This window comes from Telopea speciosissima, chromosome 10 (genome assembly GCF_018873765.1).
Source record: "Telopea speciosissima isolate NSW1024214 ecotype Mountain lineage chromosome 10, Tspe_v1, whole genome shotgun sequence".
Taxonomy (NCBI): Eukaryota; Viridiplantae; Streptophyta; class Magnoliopsida; order Proteales; family Proteaceae; genus Telopea; species Telopea speciosissima.
Window position 1 is genome coordinate 6,764,580 of NC_057925.1, and position 25,453 is coordinate 6,790,032.

The 25,453-nt window shown below is 42.4% G+C and overlaps 1 protein-coding gene and 1 long non-coding RNA gene across 3 annotated transcripts in view; both read right to left on the bottom strand.

Moving 5' to 3' along the window:
- LOC122642902 (villin-2-like) overlaps positions 1-25,453 on the bottom strand; it is a 92,502-nt gene that overhangs the window by 44,651 nt on the left and 22,398 nt on the right. The window lies entirely within an intron of this gene.
- LOC122642904 lies at positions 11,606-25,097 on the bottom strand. Its single transcript, XR_006330126.1, has 3 exons — positions 25,013-25,097; positions 15,085-15,090; positions 11,606-11,617 (listed from the first exon to the last, which is right to left on the bottom strand). It is a non-coding gene; the product is annotated as an uncharacterized LOC122642904 (long non-coding RNA).

The window sequence follows — 25,453 nt, forward strand, 5'->3', positions numbered from 1 at the left end:
AATGGAACTAATGTTTTGAAACTGACAGCTGAGTCACAGACATTAAACAAATATTGTCAAGCAATATACTCTAACTGCTAATTGATTCAAAAAAAAAATTAAAAGTCACAGAAAGTAGTCTTTAAATAGAAACTGAACAGAGTAGGCAAAGAAAAATTTCAGATGGGGGAGGATTGAACAGTAACAGAGACTTCAATATGTCCCCTATATATCTACTTTTAATAATTTTCCCCGTTTTTATGTGGGAAGTTTTAGGCCAGCCACTATAATATGCATGGAGGATGTAATATAACATTGAAAATGCAAGTATTTGACCAAGCATTGAGAACACATTGAAAGAAAGCACTGGCTTCAACTTTATGTTAAATTGCACAAAGATAAGGAATTAAAAAAATTAGAGATGACAAAAAAAGGGGTTATGGACCTTACACCTTCAACCTGAACACAATTTTGCAAAATCTCATTCAAAGAAATACTATGGAATCTGGAAGGGAATCCTGTGACAAAAAGTGAAACACAGGCATCATCTCCCAGGGCTAGGGACGGAAATGGGATGGCTAAAACATGCGATCTTCATGGGCAGATTTGGTATGATTCCTATCAGTTTATCGGCAAGTCTGCATTGAAGAAAATTCAAACCAAATCTGAACAGGCTTTGATGGCGAAGCGGGTGGGTTCTCATTCTAGCAATTAAAATTCTTTGTTGAGACTTGTCACAGGAAAAAAAAGGGTAATTGTCTCTTACATTTCCACTCAATCATAGATGTCACGGCAACAAGGCAACCAATGGCAGTGGCCAGGCACCTAGGCGGCACCTAGGTCGCCTAGGCATGCCATGTAAAGTGGGGGGGGGGGGGGCTTTAGGTGTAAAGTACCATATTTTACCCTTTAGTTTTAATTTTAAAGGACTTATGTTTAAATAAAAATTTGTTTCCTTCATTTATAAAAGTACAAGTATTTAAGTGTAAAATAATAAACTATTTCTTTTATACAATTATGAATTATCCATACAGTCCGCACCTCTACTGGTCGAGTCCATCTCCTTGCCTCACCTCTTCAACTCTGCAACTCAGTGAAGTTTCGATGGGCAAGTGATAGGCAAGCATCTATTTATTCTCCTCGCCTTCGCCTCTTTTTCTCCTCCTCAGGAAGTGGCGATGATGGTGGTAGCTGTTTCTTCCTCTTCTTCTCCTCCTTCTCTAGTGGTTGCATTGACGGAGGTTGCTGCTGCTTCTGCTTCATCATCTTCTTCTCTAGCAGTGGTGTTGACAGTGGTTGCCGCTACTGCCACAGTGTCATCTTTTTCTTCTTCTCCCGCAGTGGCAGCGATGGCAGTTGCTGTTGCTTCTGCTGCTGCCCCTTCTTATTTTTTCTTCTTAGGGAGTGCCATCACATTTTCTCACCGTGTATCTATTTTTTCGTATATCCACCATTTCCCCCATGGATTTCAAGTATGGGCACCTAGACAACTAGGCAATCAGTTGTATAGGACCTTGAAAATTGCCTGGGTAATCAGTTGTGTAGGACCTTGAAAACTGCCTTGGTAACTATGCACTCAATAGTCTAATACAATGACGCAACCCCTGTTAGAGTTCATCTTATAAGGGTACTTTAGGTACATGGCTATTATGTTATTATATGTTGTAATGTGTTTTTATTTTTTTACCTTTTACCTCCCTTGGCTATCTTATATTAGCATGGGGTGTGGGGATGTAATTTCCCTTGTTAAGTGAATCAATATAGGGAAGAGAAGTGTATTCTCTCCCACAACTTCTACTGCCATCTCCTTCTAATCTTCTTCCTTCTCCATTGTTCTCTTTCAACCTTCGATTTACAACTTGGTATCAGAGCTCCACGTTTTTGGTTTTAGAATCATATTACAAGTTCCTCATGTCCATTTCCTCTCATTGGAATCCTAGGATACAAAGGGTCCCAAGGAAGACGCTACCATGTGAATAGATTGAAGAAAGCATGAGATAGATCTTGGATGAAGGCTCCAAGAAGATCTCATGTGAAAGTGTGAGCTCTTTTGAAGCTCAAATTGACACTAGCCAGCTTTGTAGGTTACCGCATGCCAGCTTCCAGGTTTACCGCCAGCCAGTCATTGGGGTTGGGGTATTAGCTCAAGTGAATTGCCTAGGGGTTCTCATTTACTACATGGTCTCCGTCATTAAAGAAAGGAGTTGTTAGAGCACAACTCACTTCCTTGTGGACTACCAGTATCGATTTTTCTTGTTTCTTCTTGCATTTGAAATGCAATGTGTGATGTTCCCAATTGCATAATATGGTTTACTGCTTTTGTAGGGATTCTTTGAGTTGCCATGAGATGATGCTACCCTCTTAAGGGTGTTTTTGAGTGGAGTTTCTTCAAGTTTGCTGTTTGTTTCTTCTTGCTGGATTTTTTTTATTTCTTTTCTGAGTACTAGGAAGGTGTATTTGGGTTGAGTGTGTACTCTCCACTTGGTTGGATATCATTGAATATCATTCCCATATTTTTAAGTGTGTTCCTGTATTATGTCTGACGTCAGTAGACCTACGGAAGCTTCTGTTAGAGTTTATGTTGTAAGGGGTACTTTGCTCAGTTATAAGCCATACTAAGTTGTAATTTTTTACTTTTGTTATTTTTACCTTTTACCTCCCTAGGGAGGCTTGTGTAATTACATGAACTTTATTAATGAACCAAATCGGTAATAGGAGTCAATTCTCCACTACCCACTATTCTCTCCACTCTTCTTCTTCCTCTTCTCTCTTCCTAGCTTTCAATTTTTGTTCCTTTGATTAAATCAACCCACAGCTGATTTCGAACTTGATATCAGAGCTGGTTTGAGAGTCGACCAAGCTCACTGTGTCTCTACACCTCTTTTTGGAACCCTAGAAAGGTAGAGGGTTCCAATAGAGGCTGCACTATGTATAGATATTACACATTGAAGCTTTATTGGAGTTCTATTCACCAAAACGAGGTATAATGGAGGAGATTTGAGAGCTGTAGATGTGTTTAGAACCCTAGAAGAAGCCCAAGACAGACTTACCACCAGGTTGTTCTTCTCAGGCTCAATTCTCCCTCATTTAGTCACTATTTGAGCTGGGGCTAGGGCTGTTAGAATCACCCAGGAGTGTACTTTCAAGTCCCTAGGGACTCATTTGCTGAAGTTGTGTGTGATGAGATGGCAAAATAGGACTTGTGTCATATGAGGCACAGTTGATCTTTATTTATAATGAGGAGTGGAACATTCTAGAGAGGTTACAGAACAGAAATACCCCTATGGACAATTCTACCCTTTAAACCCCAAATTACAACACTCCCCCTCAAGTTGGAGCATAGATATCATGCATGCCCAACTTGCACACTAGAGGACTAAAAAGTTTACTACTTAACCCCTTTGTAAATACATTAGCTAATTGTTCTTCAGATTTTACAAAGGGAGTACAAATTAGCTCTTCTTCTAACTTCTCTTTGATAAAGTGTCTGTCGATCTCCACGTGCTTTGTGCGGTCATGCTGAACAGAGTTATGGGCAATGCTAATGGCTGACTTGTTGTCACAATATAACATCATAGGCAAAGGTACAGCAATAGCCAAATCCTGTAATAGGCCTCTAATCCACATCAGCTCGTAGATGCCATGAGACATGGCACGAAATTCGGCTTCAGCACTTGATCTGGAAACCACAGCCTGCTTCTTGCTGCGCCATGTGACCAAGTTACCTCCAACAAATGTACAATGACTAGATGTAGACCGTCTATCATCAGGGGAACTGGCCCAATCTGAATTGATAAAGGCTTCAATTCGAAGATGAGAATGAGATGAGAAAAGGACTCCTTTACCTGGGGCTGCCTTCAAGTATCTGAGTATCCGAATGACAGCTTCCCAATGAGAGGAGTATGGGGCATGCATAAACTGGCTGACCATACTAATAGTGAAAGTGATATCAAGTCGAGTGTGGGATAGATAGATCAATTTTCCCACCAGACGTGGTACTGACCTTTGTCCACAAGTTCAGCTGTTTGACTAGATAAACGAACATTTGCTTCAATTGGTGTATTACCTGGTCTACACCCCAACATGCCAGTCCCAGTTAGAATATCCAAGATGTATTTTTGCTGAGAGAGAAATATGCCCTTGGTAGAATGAACCACTTCAATGCCCAGAAAGTAGCGCAATTGTCCCAGGTCTTTGATCTCAAATTCTCGACCAACATACGCCTTGAAGCATGTTATTTCCTCAGTGTCATCACCAGTTACCACTATGTCATCGACATAGACAATCAAAACTGCGATCTTTGACCCAGTGTGCTTGATAAAGAGAGTGTGGTCAGCGTTGCCCTAGGAGTAGCCAAATGATATCATAGCATTATGAAATCTGCCGAACCAGGCTCGAGGGGACTGTTTTAGTCCTCCATATAAAGCACGCTTGAGTTTGCACACCTTGCCAACAGTTGCTTCACTAGCAAACCCAAGAGGAATGTCAAGATACACCAATTCTTCGAGCTCCCCATGTAAGAAGGCATTCTTGACATCGAGTTGTTGCAATGCCCAGTCAAGATTGACTGCGCATGAGAAAATGGCCCGAATGGTGTTCATTTTTGCCACCGGTTCAAAAGTCTCCTGATAATCCAGACCATAGGTCTATGTAAATCCTCTACCCACCAGCCAAGCCTTGTAATGATCTACAGATCCATTAGCCTTCTGCTTAACAACAAACACCCATTTACAATTGACAATCTTCGTTTGGGGACGATGACTCACCAAGTCCCATGTATTGTTCTTCTTCAAAGCCTGCATTTCTTCCACCATTGCTGCTTTCCACTTTGGATCTTTACGAGCCTCCTGCCAATTCTGAGGAATGAAAACAGAAGACAAAGATGATTCAAAGGCATGAAAGGAAGGAAACAAACACCCATACGAGACAGCCTTAGAGATAGGATGTTGCGTACAAGTTCTAGTCCCCTTATGGAGGGCAATGAGAAGGTCAAGGGAGGCATCAAGAGAAGGAGAACCTGAAATAATGGAATCTGAAATAAAGGGTTCAGAAGGAAACTAATCATTACCTAATGTAATCGGATCTCTTGCAGGAGATGACGGTTGACTAGGTAGAGTTGGTGCAGCTGTGGTAGGCCCTATTTGCTGCTCACAAGGTCAACGATTGTAGATAATGTCAAAAGAAACAATTGGTGGGTGAACTGGGGCTGGAGTATGACCATGGACAGCATCAGTACTATCCGAATTCTCCCCCTGAAAAGGAACAACTGCAGCAGGAGGTAGATGAGGAAGAGGAGAACCTTGAGGCATGTCATCACCAAGTACCAATGGCCCCCCTTGAGGGGATGCCAGAGAAAAGTAAGGAGTTGCCTCATTAAAAACCACATCCATAGTGACATACATACACCGTGTGGGTGGGTGATAGCACCGATAGCCCTTATGAGATGGAGAATACCCAACAAAGACACATTTCAGTCCCCTTGGCTCCAATTTGCTAGGATGTTGATAGTTCTGAGCATAGCACACACAACCAAAAACCTTCGGTGGAACAATGAAAGTTGTCGATCCTTGAAGCCTGGAGAGGTGAATTAAAATTCAGCACACGAGTGGGCATCCGGTTGATCAGATAGGCAGCAGTAAGGACAGTTTCGCCCCAAAAATGCAACGGCACATGCATCTCAAAAAGCAATGAGCAAGCCACCTCAAGCAAGTGGCGGTTCTTTCTTTTAGCCACACCATTTTGGGCAGGTGTATCCACACAGCTAGTCTGATAGAGAATGCCGTGAGCATCAAGGTATGCTCGAAATGGATCATCACAATATTCCCGCCCATTGTCACTACGAAGGATCTAGATGTCGGTCTTGAACTGAGTCTGGACCATATTATGGAAAGACTGAAAACAGTTGAATACTTCATTCTTGTGTCGCATCAGATAGAGCCAGGTAACCCGAGTATGAAAATCAATAAAAGATACAAACCACCAAAAACCCAAAACAGACATATATCGAGCTAGACCCCATACATCCGAGTGAATTAACATAAAAGGGGCTGGACTTATATTATTAGAAACAGAATAAGAAATAAGGGTTTGCTTGCCTAAAACACAAGCTTCATAAAAAATATCTTTCGAACTACATCCAAAAAACAAACTAGGACAAGATTTAACTAAGATCCCCACAGGTGGGTGACCCAAACGCTTATGCCAAAGAAGAAGAGATGCGGTTATATCAGATTTGGTGTGATGAGCTTGAGAAGTTGAAGAGGTTCCCTCATCGAGCAAATAGAGACCACCACGAGCCCTACCAGAGCCAATCGTTTCCCCCGTTACTAGATCCTGAAACAAACAGTAGGAAGAGAAAAAAATAACTTTACAATTCAAATTAGTAGTAAGACGATGAATGGAAAGGAGATTGGTAGAAAAATCAGGAACATGCAAGACATTATTTAGAGTTAAAGTAGGAGTGCATCGAACGGATCCTTGTCCAGAGACAGATGAAAGAGACCCATTTGCAATGCGAACCTTATCTTTACCAGAACAAGGAGAATATCAAGAAAAAAGACTAGAATTACCGGTCATGTGGTATGAGGCTCTAGAGTCAATAATCCATGGACTATGAGCGGCAGACACACAACCGGCAAAAGAGATACCTGAAGTAGTGGAAGAACCTGGTAAAAATGTAGAGAGGAAGCAGTGGCTGGATTGACAGGGGAAGGATGATCCAATTTTGTTACCAAGCGGCGGAGCAGCACAATAACCTCATCAGGCATAGAAGAAGCAGCAGAAGGAGCAACAGGGGCTGGTGAATCAGCCTCGGTAGTCTCAGATACATGTGCAGATGGCTTGCCACGGCCACGATCCTTAGTATTACCATCAGCAGTGCGACCATGGAGTTTCTAGCAAAAGTCTTTGGTGTGTCTCTCTCGACCACAATAATCATACTTCATAGGAGGCCGATCAGAAGCAGAGCGATCGGTTGATTTCTAGTTACTTCCCTGAGATGGTACAGCAGGACCAGAAGTAAGGGCTGATCGCTCTGGTGCAGAGAGTACAGAATGCGGAAGCATAACAGATCGGCGAGTATCCTCCAGTTGTACCAAAGTGTAAGACTGCTCCAAAGTCGGAAAAGGTTCACGACTAAGAATCTGTGCACGGAGCTGATCGTACTTGACCTTGAGGCCAGCCAAGAAATCATAAACACGGAACTTATCCTTCCGTTTCTGAAATGCAATAACATCAGCAGCAGTGGAGCTCTGAAAGTCATCATAATAATCCAGGGATTGCCAGAGGGATCGCAACTCAAAGAAATATTGAGACAAAGTTCGATCACGTTGCTTAGTCGCATGCAGCTTCTGTCGTAATTCATAGACTTGGGCATTGTTACCAACTTGGCAATAGGTTGCCTAAGCCGCCTTCCAGATCTTGGCAGTAGTGTCCAAGAGCATATCACCATCAGCAATCTCTGGCTGCATGCTGTTGAAGAGGAATGACATAACCAGGGAGGTGACGGAACACCATTTTTCTTATTCAGCTTCAGCAGTGGGTATTGGCTAGGCACCGGTGAGATAGCCACAATATCCACGGGCATCAATAGAGAGGTAAACTGACTTGGACCATTTCAGGTAATTTCCCCCCATCAAGTTTAACAGCGTAAGGGGGAAAAGTTGGGTAATGGTGACCTCCATCCTCTCCAGAAGAACCAGAAGATACCTCTAAAGCAGGCATCTCAGATTGGACAGAAGAACCTCTGAAAAAATCTAGAGAATCGATCTTGTATAACTGATAAAAAACAGGGGCAGAAAAAAAATCGATCCCAAGAAAGAGGAGAAAACTCGAGTCCAAGAAGGAGCAAGAAATCGAGATAAAAAACAGCAAACACAGATCGATTTCAGGAACTGGGGCAAAAAAAAGTCGATAGACACAGGGAAAAGGAAAAAAATCGATTCAAAAAACTGCAAAAAGAATCGATTAGAAAAAAGGGGAACCAGAAAATGAAGCCAGAAATCAAGAGAAATCGATTGGATAAAGTCTGGATCCCCATGGGACATCAGAATTTTCCTACATAATTCTCTCTGCAAAAAAAAAAAAAACCCCTCGGAGCGTTTAGAAAACAACTCTTGGCCGCCGCTTTGGAGCAGCCTGGCCGTATGGCTGCGCTGCTCCCCACCTTCTCCCTTCTCCTTCTCTCTTCCTCTCTCTCTTCTTCTTCCTCCACCTCCCCCTTTCTCCATTTTTCTTCCTATCTTCGGTTCTAACTTTGCAGGCTGAAGTCTCTCGAACTGCAGTCTCTGGTCGCTCACTCTGTATGGTCACCACCTGGCAGGTCGCCTCTTCTGCTAGGTCTGCCATTTCCCTTGGTTGCCGGCCCTTCTTGGCTGACTTCCCGTCGGATCCCAGGCTCGATTTGGCAGCACCCGCTCGGTAGCCGCTTCGCTGGGCAAGCTTCTCCGTCAACTACTTGTTCGGCTCTGCTTCTCCCTCGTTCGTTAGCTCCTCTGCCGTCGTCGTCTGCATCACCGGTGCTTGCAACCTTCCGCCGCTTGGCCGCCTGCCTGTTTGGCTTGCTGCCTTGCGCCCACCTAGCTTGGCCTCCCTCCTGCCGGTTCCGCTTGGCTCGCTTGGCCTTTGGCCGTTTCGCTACCTGCTGCAAGGCCGTAGCCCCCTTGGCTGCCTTCTCTGCTCGGCTGGCAGCCTCTTCGCCATTGCCCTCCGCAAGGCCGGCACCCTCCGTCATGGTGGTCTCCCTCGCTTGGCCAGCTGCTCGCTTGACCGTGGCCCTCCGCAAGGCCAGCACCCCTCTGCCTTGGTTGCCTTCTTGCCTGCGGTTCCTGATTTCATCTTGGCGGCTTGGAAGAAGAAAGTGTTGAGATTAGATGGTTAGGGTTTGGGGGACCCTACTAGAATTGTCATTGTTTTGCTTTCTTATGGGCTTCAATGCTCTTGTTTTTAGCCCATGTGGGCTTTTGTGTTGCATTGGTCATGCCCATGTGGGCTTTTGTGTTGCATTGGACATGCCCATGTCGGCTTTTGTCACCTTGTTTCTTACTGGCCTTATGGGCTTGTATTGTTGTCCTTTAAGGACTTTTGTTTTCCCTTTTTGGGGCTTTAATACATTTTATATACACCCAAAAAAAGTCGGGATCCCATCAAAGAGAAAAGGGAAAAAATTAGGTCCTTCACAGCATTAGTGTAACTGAAGGAACCACGCAAAAGAAAAGGGGAAAAAAAGGCCCTCGGTGGCTTAGAAAAGAGTCACCGAGGTAGGTGGATTGTTAAAGAAGGCTGCGGTAAAAGGAGTTGCTGCTAGAAGAAGGTGGAAGATAGAGGGGTGGTGGAGCTAGGCTGTGGAAGACACTGAAATCGAGAAAGGGAGAGAGAGAGAGAGGGAGGAAGAAGAAGAGAGTCTGGATTAGGATTGATTCCCTAGGTCGATCTTTTCCGCTCTAATACCATAATGAGATGGGAAAATAGGACTTGTATCATATGAGACACAGTCGATCTTTATTTATAATGAGTGGAACATTTTAGAGAGGTTACAGGACAGAAATACCCCTATGGACAATTCTACCCTTTAAACCCCAAATTACAACAGTGTACTTTGGCATCACAACTCATTTTTCCCTCTGCTGGACTGGTACCGCCAGGTTCATTTTTTCCCTCTATTATGTCTGAAATGCTATGTAGAGTGCCGAATGGGTACTATTTGTTGAAGATCTATGTTATGTGGAATCTATTGGGTGTAATGGATTGAGACTATGTTGTTCGAAATGTGTCTGACTTGATTTTCTTCAAGGAACTGCAGTTTATTTGCTTGCTGGATTTTTTATTTTTTTTTTTTGGGTAGAGTTTAGTCCCCATTTGATTATGGTACCACTTTGATTCACTAAGTTGGTGATTACCATGTTTGGGTGTGAGGTCAGTGGACCTGTAGATGCTTCGGCTAGTAGTTTAGGCAGTACCAATCCCAGTATGACTATGTTTGAGAATCCCAATACCCAAATATCTATTGGGAAGTTGGGCAGCACCAACTATTTGGATTGGGCACACTCTGTGAAGTTGTCTCTGCGAAGTAAGGGAAAATTGGGATATATTACTGGTTCTATAGGCCCCTGCTATGACTGAACCCTCATATCTGAAGTGGGAGACTGAAAACTCAACCGTTATGACTTGGTTGAGTTTTTCCATGAAGCCTGAGATAGGTGGAAGGTTTATGAGGAAGGAGACTGCAAAGGAAATTTGGGATAGTGTTTCTAAGACATTTGACCGAATAGATGACTCGGCAAAGGTCAATCAAATTCTTCAGAAGGTCATCACAATAAAACAAGGTGACTGAAGCATTTCTGAATATTACAACACTGCCATTGGTCTCTGGAAGGAGTATGACCACTATAGGGACCTTCATTTGTCCAACCCTTAGGATGAGGCAAAGGTGTACAGGACACTTGAGAAGGAACGTGTGCTTATCTTACTTGGTGGGCTTAATCCAGAATTTGAGCCAATCCGACTACAAATCTTGAGGCGGTCACCTCTTCCATCCTTAGATGAAGTATGTAGCTACTAGCATTGCCTTCTCAATTGTGTCAGCCTTCCTCCTCCTCTGAATTGCACCAATGGCATTTTAGATTAGGACCGCCCCCCCTTGGAACTTTATCCCATTTATTTCCAGCATTGGTTGAAACTTAAAACCTGTAATAAGGAAGAATTTTTTTATGAGGTTTGTGTCTTAGCCAAACAAACACGTTCAAATTACCCTATTTCTAATAAAAGATGTTCTTCCCTTTTTCATTTGATTCATACTGATGTTTGGGGTCCTTGTCGAAAAGTTTCTATTTCTGGTCATCGTTGGTTTGTCACATTTATAGACTGTTACTCTCGAACCACTTGGGTCTACCTGATGCACACCAAAAATGAGGTTTTTTTCCTGTTTTCAGCTTTTTCATAAGATGGTTCAGACCCAATTTAATGCCACTCTCAAAATTTTGAGAAGTGACAATGGGACTAAATATATGGAAGGTCAGTTCCAAAAATACCTTGCTACCCATGGGATTTTACATCAAACCAGCTATGTTGATACTCCAGCCCAAAAAGGTGGGGCTGAGAGAAAAAATTGCCATCTCTTGGAGGTGACTCGTGCCCTTATGTTTGCCCAGAATGTTCCCTCTCCTTATTGGGGGGAAGCTGTCCTCACTGCAGCCTATTTGATTAATAGGCTGCCAACTCGGGTCCTTGAGTCCAAATCCCCGGTTGAACTGTTACATGGCTCCTCTTCTTTTGTCGTTCCACCTAAGGTGTTTGGCTGTGTTTGTTATGCTAGGGACACTAGATCCCCTAGTAACCTTGAACCTCGTGGCCTCCGCTGCATTTTCTTAGGTTACTCTGTCACCCAAAAGGGATACAAGTGTTACTATCCTCCTACCCGCCATACTATGGTAAGTATGGATGCTGTTTTTCAAGAGTCTTTCCTACTATTTGTCTCCACCTCTTCAGGGGGAGAGTTTTAGTGAACATGTGCTGACCATAGACCCCCCCTCTTCAGTATGTGCTTGATGAGTCTGTTCCTGCTCCTCCTGTTCAGTTTTAGAGAGGAAGGAGAAGAAGGAAAAGAGAGGGAAAGAGAAGAGCACATACGGTTGTGTTTAATCTCTTCTATCTCAAACTAGAGACAAACTTCCTTATATTGAAAAAGAATAACTAATTACACAGGGGCCCCTGGCCTTATACAAATAACAGAAGAAATATAAAATACATGTGGTTATATACAAGAATACCCTTAAACTCCTATTCTTAACACTCCCCCTCAAGCTGGGTGGTATATGTCATACATACCCAGCTTGTTCAATAAACAGTCAAAGTGATGAGTGCTAAGTCCTTTGGTGAAGATGTCGGCCACTTGTTCATTCGTCTTCACAAAAGGGGTACAGATGGTCTTTGACTCAATCTTTTCCTTGATAAAATGTCTATCAACCTCAACATGCTTGGTCCTATCATGTTGCACTGGGTTGTGGGCAATACTTATGGCTGCCTTGTTGTCACAATATAAACTCATAGGTTTGACAGTCTCAAATCCCAATTCGAACAAGTCTCTTCAGCCACAAGACTTCACACACTCCGTGAGCCATAGCTCTAAATTCCGCCTCAAGACTTGACCTAGCCACCACAGTTGCTTCTTACTTCTCCAAGTAACCAAATTCCCACCAACAAAAGTACAAGATCCCGAAGTGGATCTTCGATCGAAATAGATCCAGCCATCAAGATCAGTGTATGCTTCGATCCTCAGTGACCATTTCTAGAGAAGAGAAGACCTTTTCCAGGGCATGACCTTTAAGTATCCGAGGATCCTATACATCGCATCAAGATGTCCCATTTTGGGTGCATACATAAACCGACTTACCACGCCAACAAGATAGGCTATGTCCGGTCGGGTAAAGGAAAGATAGATTAGCTTGCCTACTAATCTACGATATTTTTCAGCATCTACAAGGGGCTCACCACAATCTTCTCCTAGTTTGTGATTCTCGATCAATAGGAGAGAAGGTTGGTTTACACCCTAAGTACCCTGTCTCGTAAGTAGATCAAGGACAAACTTCCTCGACAAACACTCGATCCCTCGCTTGGATCTTGAAACTTCAATCCCGGAAAATACTTCAATGGACCAAGATCTTTGATCTCAAACTGCCGAGCCAAGTAAAGTTTAAGCTTTGTGATTTCAGTTTCGCTGTTCCCCGTGACCACAATGTCATCAACATATACAATAAGAGCTGTAATAGTGTTGCCCTTCCTTTGTATAAACAAAGTGTGATCAGCTTGACTTTGGATGTATCCATTCTGTAGAATAGCTTGCCTAAACCTCTCAAACCAAGCCTTAGGAGATTGTTTAAGGCCATAAAGCGCTTTCCTGAGACGACACACTTTTCCATTGCCACTAGGATGCTTGAACCCAGGGGGAGAGTGCATGTAGACTTCTTCTTCTAAGTCACCACGTAAGAAAGCATTCTTTACATCAAGCTGGTATAATGGCCAATCAAGGTTTGCAGCCATTGAGAGGAGTACCCGAATGGAGTTATGCTTGGCCACCTGGAGCAAAGGTTTCCGATAATCGCTGCCATACACCTGGGTATAGCCCTTAGCAACCAGTCTTGCCTTATATCTCTCTACAGCACCATCGGACTTGAACTTGACTGTGAATACCCATCTGCATCCAACAGAACTCTCCCCTTTGGGAGTTCAACAAGATCCCAAGTGTGGTTCTTCTCAAGGGCCACCATCTCGGTATTCATTGCTTCTCTCCATTTTGGATCAGCCATGGCCTCTACTACATTCTTAGGAATAGAGATGGAGGAGATAGCTCGTGAAAGCAATACCTGTAGGGGAGACAGAATCATAGGAGACAAACTTGGCAATGGGATTAGTACAAGCTCGAGTTCCTTTGCGGTGAGCAATAGGAAGATCTAAGTCCGAGGGTGTAGGAGTAGAGGAAGGTATACCTGTCTCGGGATGAGGAGACGAAGGAGGATTTTGGCAGGTCTTCGTATAGGGAGCCATGAAGGAGGATTTCTCTTGTCCTTTGTGTACACAAGTAGCTCCCCCCTGCTCTCTGTTCGCTCTGCGCTCGGAGACTCCCCTCAACAACAGTATCCTCGGACCTTTTCTTTCCTCACAATTTGAAATGGGGAAATAGGGACGAGAGAGGGGGAAGGAAATGATAGAAACTCAGGAGCCTCTTCAACCTCACTACCTCGACACTCCCCGAAGAGGTGACGGAAAATACGGAGATGTTCAAAGAAAGAAACATCTTTGGAGAGAAGCCACCGACGGGTAGGAGGGTGATAACATGTGTAGCCTTTAGAGGTAGAGGAATACCCAAGAAAGATGCACTTCGAGGACTTAGGATCCAATTTAGTGTGGGCAGATTTGCTAAGATGGACATAGCAGATGCAACCAAAGACCCGTGGGGGAAGTGAAAAAGAAGAAGAAAGTAAGGGTAAGACCGCAAGAGGTACTTTGAAGTTCAAGACACTGGAGGGCATATGATTGATAAGAAAGACTCGATGAGTAAGGCATCGGACCAAAAGGTTTTGGAACATGCATTGTAAACCAAAGAGACCGGGCTACTTCCAAGGTGGCGGTTTTTTCTTTCAAAGAACCCCATTTTGTTGAGGGGTATCAACACAAGCCACCTGGTGGATAATGCCACGGTCGAAAAAAGGACTCCAAACCACCATACATATACTCTCCACCTTTATCGAACGGACAATCGAATACGAGTTTGAAACCGAGTGTAAACCAACTCATAAAAGTTTTTAAATGCAACATAGACATCACTCTTTTGTTTCAAGAGATAAACCCAAGTAACTCGAGAGAAGTCATCAATAAAGGAGACAAAGTAGCGGAAGCCACGTAAAGAAGTAACAGGGGAAGGGCCCCAAACATCGATATGAACAATGTGAAAAGGTGAAATAGATCTATCTAGAAGATGGATAAACTGTCTTACAACTTTTTGCAAAAGACAAGGTTCACAATGAAAAACATGATTGACGGAGAAAAGAGGTAAATAAATGTGGCAACATTTTTCTCATAATGAAAAGGAAGGATGTCCCAAACGCCGGTGCTAAAGCAAAATGTCCTCCTCGTACGTCCGCCATGTTGCCCACACACATAAGATTGAGCTATCGTCACGGGGAAGCACAAAGCGTAACATATAATCCATCGGCCTCACGTCATCGCAATCACTCTCTTCGTCACCAAATCCTGAAAAAGACAATGGGTAGGAAAAAATGTGACAAAGCAGTTCAAAGATTTAGTCAATTGGCTAATGGAAAGAAGATTAGTGGCAAAGTTGGGAACATGAAAGACAGACTTCAAAGGGATAAGTGGAGTAACTTGGACATCTCCCTTACCCGAGATGGAAGAAAGGGAACCATCAGCAATTTTTACCTTATCTTTTCCAGAACAAACTGAGTAGGAGTTAAAAAGCTGAGACCTACCACACATGTGATCCGTGGCCCCGAGTCAATTACCGGGTGTAGTGGCAGATGAAGTAGAGACTGTAGAGCGATGGAAGTAGTGGGTGCGAGAGAGGAGGATCCATCCAAGGTGCTACAATCCGACGAAAAGCTGCTATGTCTTCTTTGGAGAGGGAGGATGAATCGACTCATGAACCCCAACACGGGCTTTAGGCCCATTCTTCTTCGGTCCTTTCTGTCCTCCGATGCAGAGAGGGTGGTTTCCCATGAAGATCCCAACAAAACTCCTTTTTATGCCCAGACTTGCCACAATAGTCACAGGAGAATCGGCCTCTACCAGCCCCCTTAGTGAAGGGAGGACGGTCCTGTGGAGTGGATGAAACAAGAGCAGAGCGCTCAACAGTGGGAGTGGTCTCCATAGCACTTCTACGCGTCTCCTCACTCTGTAAATAACCACACACCTCCTCCAGGGAGGGAAGACTTGGTCGGCCAAGTATCTGCGACCGTATGGGTTCAAACTCGAGTTAAGACCTCCAGAAGGAACAGGACCCTCTCCTTCTCAAATAATCGATGCACTTTGCTCATCAACAGACACATGGAGATCTCTCAGAGTGATCATACTCCTCCCAAAGTCCCACAACAAGGCTATAGTACTCAGAGATACTTTTACCCTCGACGCAGCTAACAATCTGTTGAAGAAGTTGATAAACCTTTGTAGAGTCCCCACTCTATCAAAAATACGAGCAACACTATCCCAAATATCTTTGCTGTCTCCTCGCTTCATAAACCTTCTTCCAATCTCCGGCTTCATTGAAAAAATGAGCCAAGTCATCACAAGGAGTTCTCGGTTTCCCATTTAGAGTAACCCGGATCATCAATGGAAGGGGCCTTAAAGCTCCGATATATATCCCAACTTCCCCTACTTCAAGGATAAGCTTCATCGACCGTGACCAATCCAAGTAATTGTTACTATCAAGCTTAACAACGGGAGTCAACATTGGATTCTCATATGATAGAGGGATCGCAAGGCTGTCAGAAGTGGGAAGTTCAGATGTCTCAACAGCTTTTTCACCCATTGTGGTTTTAAAACAAACACTGAGAGGAGCAATCAACAAGACTTCAAGCAAGAACAATAGATTCCCAAGATAAAAAGAAAAAAACAGAGGTAACCTAGACCACAAAGCTTGAAAAACTTCAGAGCCTCACACAAATGTAAAAGAAATGAGTAGAAAAGAAAAGTCTTCCTTACCAAGAAACGACAGTGGGTAGTCCAAAACAGCTCCCAAACAAAGCTCTAGTAAGAGCTATGCCAATCCCACACTGGGGCGGAAAACAGGCGCAGTCCCGGCCGAGATTCACTCGCCCTCGATGCTCCCAACCGGCTTCGAGATGACACAATGGGAAGAAAGGTAACCTCCAAACGGCTAGAGCACTCGTCGCTCTCCATTGGATGAGAACCGAGAGAGAAAACAGATCTGTGAAGAACCGCAGTCGGAGCTCAAACTCCAAAGAACAACCAAGAGAGGAAACCACCTCGTCCACTAAACACCCTTCTAACACCTTCAAACTCCAGGAAGAGTACGCTCTGATACCATGTTCAGTTTTAGAGAGGAAGGAGAAGAAGGAAAAGAGAGGGAAAGAGAAGAGCACATACGGTTGTGTTTAATCTCTTCTATCTCAAACTAGAGACAAACTTCCTTATATTGAAAAAGAATAACTAATTACACAGGGGCCCCTGGCCTTATACAAATAACAGAAGAAATATAAAATACATGTGGTTATATACAAGAATACCCTTAAACTCCTATTCTTAACACCTCCTGCTCTTGTTCCTCCCTCTACTTCAGGGGGAGATGTTCCTATACAGGGGGAGATTGTAGATAATGATAATAATGAAATTCCTACTCAGGAGGAGCTAACTCTAATCCAGAAAACCATTAGTGAATTTCAACGGAGGATTGATGATTCAAATTTGAAGGTCTATACGAAGAACCGAACTAGACATATGGGAAGAGTAGGGATCGTGCATAAATTGACTCACAATACTCACTGCTATAGCAATGTCCGGACGTGTGTGTGAGACCTTTATCAACCGGTTCACCCTCCTTTTCTTTGAGACAAACATTAGCATCTATAGGAGTATCTAAAGGGTGCCATCCTAACAAACCAGTTTCTGTCAACAAATCTAGGACATACTTCCTTTGAGAGAGAAATATGCCTTTAGAAGACCTAGCAACTTCAATCCCAAAAAAGTATCTTAACATTCCTAGATCCTTAATCTCACTGTCCAAGAAATCATAAACACGGATTTTGTCAACGTGTTTGCGATAGGCAGCAATATCAGCTGCAGTAGAAGGTTGAAAATCCAAGTAATGATCCAATTGCTGCCATAAACTCTTGAAGGCAGCATAATACTTAGAAACTGATAAATTATGCCGTGTGGTGTCATGAACCTTCTTGCAAATCTCATCCACCTCAACATGCTTAGTACGATCATGTTGTATTGGATTATGTGCAATGCTAATTGTAGCCTTATTGTCATAGGGAGACGAATGGGAACACCAAGGTCTTATAATAAACCCTTCTGTGAGACCCACCTCTAATTTGAACCTATTTGAGCTTGAGTGATTTCAGGTTCTGGTTCAATATCCATGTGTGCCTCAATGTTGTGGGCTGTATCGGTTGTGGATTCGGACCAATCCTTTGATACACCTATGGTGGATTTCGAAGAGCCAACTCAATTAGCCAATTTGGGATCTGAAGAACCTGGCGGGACCCCACACATAAGTTTTGCATGCAACGTATGTTGGGTGGAGCATATGCAAAACCTATCAATCTCCTAGGCCTAGTCATATGTAAGAACCTATTAATATATATTGAATTAATGTTTTACTTGCATAATGGACTGAAATGTAATTTTTCCTCCTGTGGGGTCCTCACCCTTGTGTGGATCGAGTTACCTGTACATCATCATGACCGGGTTCTCAATTATATCCTGGAACATCAAACCCGTAACTTAACTATAAGTTTTTAGGGGGTTAAATGTCATTTAATTAGTTTAGAAAAGCACTTTTCCAAACTAATTCTATTAGGACCAAACCAAACATGCCTTAGTGACTTAGCTATATAACCAAGACTTAGCTTTAAAATTCATTTCCTACCAAATTTGAAACCGATTCTGCTCTAAGGGGAAAGAAGAGAGAAGGAGGAAGGAAAGGAGAACTTGGGCTTGAAAAACTTAGCTATTGGAGTGAGAGGCTTTGGAGAAAACCAAATCGGTTGGGTTGCTACCATCTCTTCCACTCCATATCCAGGTAGGTCATTAAACCACGCTGAAATTACCCAATTTCTTCCTTCCTTCTTTGATTTTGCTGAGTTCATGACCCATCTCAGCCCAAACCTTGAAAATTGGGGTTTTTATGTTTAAAACCCTAAATTCAACATGCAATTGGGTTGAAATAACCCAATTGATATATTCTCCCTTTCCCCTTACCCAATTTTGAGTTTTATGGCTATGCATGGCAATATTTATGCAAGTGCAGCTCAAACCCCTTTTTTGGATGACCCATCAGATGGAGTTGCAGGCCATCGACCGGTCGTCCGGTCCCTGGGCTGGTCTGAATCCGGTCCATCCCTGCTGTCTTTGTTTTAGTCCTAATTGTTTGGGGCTTTGGCCTAGGCTTATTCCAGGGTCTAATACATGTTATCTACTATTTGTTTAGGACTGTAAGCCTTCTATTGGTCAGGTTGTTTGCGTGTTGGACTTTCTTTTGGCTTAGATTACTCTCTAACACAAGGTAAGGGAATTTGACCTTAATTTGAGAGTGGTTATTACTGTCTTTTTCTATTTATGCTTGCTGCAATCGTTCATACATCATATTAGAAGTTATGATCATTTATGTTATAGTTTTTCTTTTGCATTAGATGTATGCATGATGATAGGATGCATTCCATTTGCATATGCATATTATTATTATTGTGATTTATGAATAATGTTGTTGAGATGGTGATGGAACTAAATTATTCAACTACCTACTATTGAATCATATAACATTCATGTTAGAAATGCATATGATTAAGATATCATAAACCCAATGCTACGACCCTAGCCAACAGAGGTAAGGTGTTGGATAACCCGTGGTAGGTCCGATGAAATTCCAGAATGTCATACCTTTGATAGGTCAGATGAAATTCCGGAATGTCATTTATCTGTCTCCTAGGTCCGATGTGTAATTCCAGAATGGGATGTACAGTAGGGTTAAAATTTAGGGGTTCGCTGGGGACCGATGTGTAATTCCGGAACTGGCGGGTCCCTACCGTAGTAGAGTGGTATTCTCGGTGTCCGATGTCTTGTGTGCGGTTCTAGAATTAAGAATATCATACCTATTACAGTAGCATTTATATCCCATGAGACCTAGATCTGTTGTTAGTTGCATGCTTAGCTTTAAGACATGCATCATGGACTATTTGCATCTGTTTCCATGTTTTCCTTTACTGGGCTCAGTGGAGCTCATCCCTGTGGATATCCTCTTTTTTCAGATGATATGGCTGGTTGTAAGAAACCAGGAGTTGGACTTGATGCTGCTTTGGACTTCCACACCGATGATGGTCGTGCGGTGCAGGAGTTTAAAGTACATGATGTTTCATGCGTGCACATTTCTGTGATGTGGCCTGACGGACAAGGCTATGTTTATTTTGTGTTTATACTTTACTTTTGTTATAGATAAGCATATAGTAGCTTATTTTCTGTTTTAAGCTTGTATTTACTTTTAAAAAGAATTATACAGTGTGAATGCAAGTTTATAAATATAATAGTTTATCACTTAGTTTCCTTTTATTACTCTTGTTATTAATTTGTTCTCTTCCGCTGTGTTTTGATTAATGTATTATGATAAACTATGAATGGGAGTACTGTACTTGCGATCCTGGAGGTTGGTTGGATGTCGGTTGGCATCCAGTCACACCATGCCCTTAATAACTGGGCCGGGGTGTAAGTGTGTGACACCTTCAGCCATAGTAGTTCACAAATACCCTGTGTCATAGCACGAAACTCCACTTCAGCAATAGAACAAGCTACCACATTCTGCTTCTTGCTACGCCAAGTGACAAGATTAACACCTACAAAAGTACAGTACCCAGAGATAGACTTGCGGTCAGGAGAACTAGCCCAATTAGCATCAATATAGGCTTCTATCCGTAGGTGATTATGAGGAAATAGGAGAATACCTTTCCCTGGAGCTGACTTCAAGTAGTGAAGAATACGAAGAACAACCTCCATATGGGAAGAGTAGGGATCATGCATAAATTGGGAAAAATATCCTCTCAGGTTCCCTGCTCGGTACAGTTCCCTAATGCCTCTAATAAGTGGTGGACCCTACCCGGGCAGTGTGTTCGGGCAGGGGATAAGGTGGTCAATTCCACCCCCTATGAGAGGAACCGTACGAACTGTACCGGGTAAGGAACCTGAGAGGATAAAGATCCCATAAATTGACTCACAGTACTCACTGTTATAGCAATGTCTGGATGTGTACGTGAGAAATAAATCAACTTCCCTACCAAACTTTGGTACCGGCCTTTATCAACAGGTCCACCCTCCTTTTCTTTGAGACGGACATTAACATCCATAGGAGTATCTGAAGGGTGAAATCCTAACAAACCAGTTTCTGCCAACAAATCTAGGATATACTTCCTTTGAGATAGAAAGATGCCATTAGAAGACCTAGCAAATTCAATCCCAAGAAAGTATCTTAACTTTCCTAGATCCTTAATCTCAAACTCCTGTCCAAGAAACTTCTTCAGACGGATGATTTCATCACCATCATTGTCGGTTACCACAATATCATCTACATAGACTATAAGAACCATAGTTCGAGAACTCGCGACATCCCGCCGAGTTTCTCGGTTTTTGGAAAAAACGAGACGAGACCTAAGGCGAGTCCCAAAAGTGTGAGATCTCCCCGAGATCTCGGATCTCGGTTCGAGATCTCATTTTGAACCATTTTTATGAGGCATCTTGTCTTTATCTCGGATCGATATCTCGGTTTGATCCATTCTTTAAGCCCATCTACCCTTTTAATGGCTCATCTACCATTTTAATGCCCACCTAAGTTAATCTTTTAATGCCCATCTACTCTTTTAATGACCCATCTACCATTTTAATGCCCATCTATGGCAAACTATGTGTAAAACTACAGCAGCACTATGACATGGGAATTCTATGTTGATATGGTTGGGGTTGAATACATTAACATATCACATTTTATGTAACATTTGTTTAAAGACTGATGTATTGTACACTTTAACATTTCTAATGCTTATTTAAGTTGTTTTACATTAATTGAATGTTTTGATTGCTTTCTATTACAAAACTATGTGTAGAGTAGGGTATTTTAGTACGTCGTCGCCCTCGACGCCTACCAACCTATGGTCCAAAGTGAAACTCATATTTGGATTTTGTTTTTGTAAAATCTGATAGTGCTATTGTGTTTAAATGGCCTAACATAGGTTGAATACCAAGTTTCAAACCCAAACTAGGTCTAAAACCCACCAAGATGAGGCGTCGAGTCGGAAAAAAAACATGCACCAACTCGCCGAGATCTCGGCTCGACTCGGCTTTTCCCAGAACCGAGTTGGTACCGAGATCCGAGTTTTAGAACCTTGATAAGAACAGTGATCTTTTCACCAACTCTTTTAATAAAAAGAGTGCGATCAACATTACTCTGTTTGTAACCTACAGAAACCATAGCCTTGTGAAATCTGCCAAACCATACTCGAGGTAACTGCTTCAACCCATAAAGTGCATGCTTCAATCTACACACTTTGTCTTGGGTTTTATCACAAGAGAACCCTGGTGGACTGTCCATATACACCTCCTCATCAAGTTCTCCATTGAGAAAAGCATTCTTCACATCCAGCTGTTGTAAAGCCCATCCAAAATTCGCTTCACAAGATAATAAAACTCGGATAGTATTTAGCTTTGCAACAGGGGCAAAAGTCTCCTGGTAATCAATGCCATATGTTTGGGTGAACCTTTTTTCCACGAGTCATGCCTTATATCTATCCACAGTGCATCTACCTTATGTTTCACTACAAACACCCACTTACATCCAACAGGTCCTTTCCCTGGTGGAAGAACCACAAGCTCCCATGTGTTATTTTTCTTTAAGGCTTCCATTTCTTCCATCATTGCTGCCTTCCACTATCCATCTGATAAAGCTTCCTGCCAATTTTGAGGAATATGAATAAAAGAAAGAAGAAACAAATGCACGAAAAGGTGGAGAACGGGAGTCATAGGAAACAACATGGGATATAGGATGTTGAGTACAAGCCCTAACACCTTTGCGAACAGCAATAGGTAGCTCAAGAGAAGAAGTCTTATCAGGTGGAGAAGTAGGTCTCGCATCCGGGTTTGGCAACTGGATGTGTACTGGTGTTGTAGTGAATTAAAGTTGCTTGGATAGGCATTTCATCAAGGAAAAATTGGAGGAAGGACTGATTTGTGTTCCCTTAGTGAAGTCTGCTTATCAGCTTGCTGATATTTTCACCAAGGGGCTGCCTGGAAAGTTGTTTCATACTTTAGTCAAGTTGGGCATGTTTGACATTTATGCTCCAACTTGAGGGGAGTGTTGAATAATGTTTATCAGAATACCGTGGGGGTATTTTGGACTTTTTGGGTCTTATTTTTATATTTTTATGTACTGCTGAGTGCCAACTCTCTTAGTAGAGTCGGCTAGACTAGGGACAATTCTGTCCTTTAGGTTGTAATATTTTTCTTATAAATAGAAAAGCTTGCTTGATCGTATTAATCATTCAAGCCATTCATTAAAACTGTTTCGTTAACACCAGGTTATATGGTGTAGATTACCTGGATACTTTTTCTCCTGTGGCGAAGCTTACTTCTGTCCATATTTTGATTTCCCTTGCTGCCACTTCTCATTGGCCATTGTACCAGTTAAATGTTAAGAATGCTTTCTTACATGGAGATCTTAATGAGGAGGTTTATATGGAGCAACCTCTTGGGTTTGTTGCTCAAGGGGAGCTTAGTCTGGTGTGCAAGCTGAAGAAGTCATTATATGGTATGAAACAGTCCCCTCGAGCTTGGTTTGGCAGGTTTACTGAGGTTGTGTTAGGGTTTGGGCTGACATAGCGTGCTAGTGATCATACTGTGTTTTTCCGCCAGTCTAATGTAGGAAAAATATTCCTTATGGGTTATGTAGATGATATAGTTATTACAGAATATGATGTTTCTGGCATTGAAAGTTTGAAGTTATATTTGCAGCAAAAGTTTCAGACTACGGATCTAGGCAAATTAAACTATTTCTTGGGTGTGGAAGTAGTTCAGTCGAAGAAAGGAATTTCGCTTTCACAGCAAAAATATGTTCTTGACCTTCTTACAGAAACAGGGATATTAGGTTCTAAACCTCTAGATACTCCCACGGATCTTAATGTGAAACTTACTGCCGATGATGGTGAAGTCTTGCCTAATCCTAAGAAGTATCAGAGGCTAGTTGGGAAATTAAATTATTTGACAGTGACTCGGCCTAATATTGCCTTTCCTGTGAGTGTAGTGAGTCAGTTTTTATCTGCTCCTCGGACATCTCATTGGGAGGCTGTTATGTATATCTTGCGTTATCTCAAAAAGGCTCCCAGAAGTGGTCTTCTCTATAGTGATCATGGACATGGGCGGATAGAGGGTTTTTTGGATGCTGATTGGGCAGGATCTCCAGTTGACAGAAGGTCTACTACAAGTTATTGTGTGTTTGTTGGAGGGAACTTGGTGTACTGAAAGAGTAAGAAACAGATAGTGGTTGCTTGTTCCAGTGCAGAATCGGATTATAGGGCTATGGCACATGTTACTTGTGAGCTGATGTGAGTGAAACAGTTACTGGTTGAGCTTGGGTTCGTTGATGATTCTCCGATTCAACTGTGGTGTGGCAATCCAGCTGAGGTCCATATTGCTTCAAATCCAATGTTTCATGAAAGAACGAAACACATTGAGGTTGACTATCATTTTGTTCGAGAGAAGCTTCAACAAGGGCTGATTTCTCCTTGTCATGTTTGTGCAGGAGAGCAACTTGCAGATGTGTTTACTAAGTCTTTGGGGAGTGCAAGAGTGGATTATATTTGTAACAAACTGGGCATGATTAACATCTATGCTCCAGGTTGAGGGGAGACACTAATACAGCGAGGAGAAAGGGAAGGGGACAATTTGATCCTGTTTTTTTTTATTTAGTGTATTGGTATTTTACTGTCATACCCTTTTTTATGATGTTTTTTTAATGAAGTTTGAGGGAAGAGACAGAATTAATTCTTCTCTCCCAAAGTTACACCATCGTCTCTCCCTCTCTCTCGTTTTCTCTTCTTCTTCTTCTTCCTCCTCTTCTTTCTCTTTTGTTATTTACAGCTTGAAACTTGTTTTTGACCAGAAGGACAAATAAAATGGAAGATCCAATATTTATTTACAAATCTGACCGCTTTGTGGTTTTGACCAACCCCAAATACCCAGTTTATACTTAGCAATCAACTTTTCCACTTCAGTCTGCTTGAGACCCAAAATTAGGCCTCTAATGTTCCAAACAGCTAAATTAAACATCTCACCAAATTAGCAGGTTATCAAAAAACCCAAGAAAAAACTATTCTGATCTGGCAGATCTTCTGAGAAATTGTAGTATCCAGGCAAATAAACATTACTGCAAAAATTGGTGATAATCTGATGGCTGGATATTCATATAAAGTACAGGCGTCAGGCACAGAAACAATAGGTAGCCAAGAGAAGAAATGTAATGGTAGAACAGTAAATACAGCAAAAGTAAAGGGGGGTGGCAAACTCGTAATAAAATCAAAGTACAGAACCCAATTAAGGAAGTAATGGCATTCTAGTGGATATCGTGAATATTACAAGATTCCTTTGGAAGAAACAAAAGGCCTTAGGATCAAAAGAGCGTCCCTGTGCACGAGTCTCTACTGGGTTTGGGAGGGGCAAATGTACACAGCCTTACCCTTTGCTTCACAGGAGAGGCTGTTTCCAAGTTTTGAACCCGCAACCAACAAGTTGCACTGGGACACCTTAAAACCAAAAGAGCGTCCCAGTGCACGAGGCACCCATTACTGCAAGGTCTGGGAGGGGCCAATGTACGCAGCCTTACTCCCTGCTTCACAGGAGAGCATAGTTGTCAAGGCATCATCTAGTCGGCGCCTAAACATGCAGATTTCTGGGGTCTAGGCAGTTGTCGCCTTAGTGGTATTGAACACCTTGGCCCTTATTTATTCCAAATGTCATTTAAGTGAATGCTTTTATTTACTTAAGATTTTATTCATAAATAAGCAAATACCCCCCTATTGGAATCCAATAAAAATAGTTAAAACATAAAATTCCAAAAGGATAAAGAGTCAACCCCCCAGTTCAAGAACAAAAACTAGATTTTCAGCGGTAGGTGAAATTTTCAACTTTCTAATGCTAGGGCTTTTCTCAAATCTAAAAATTCCATAAATCTTAATATGGTAAAACATTGTTA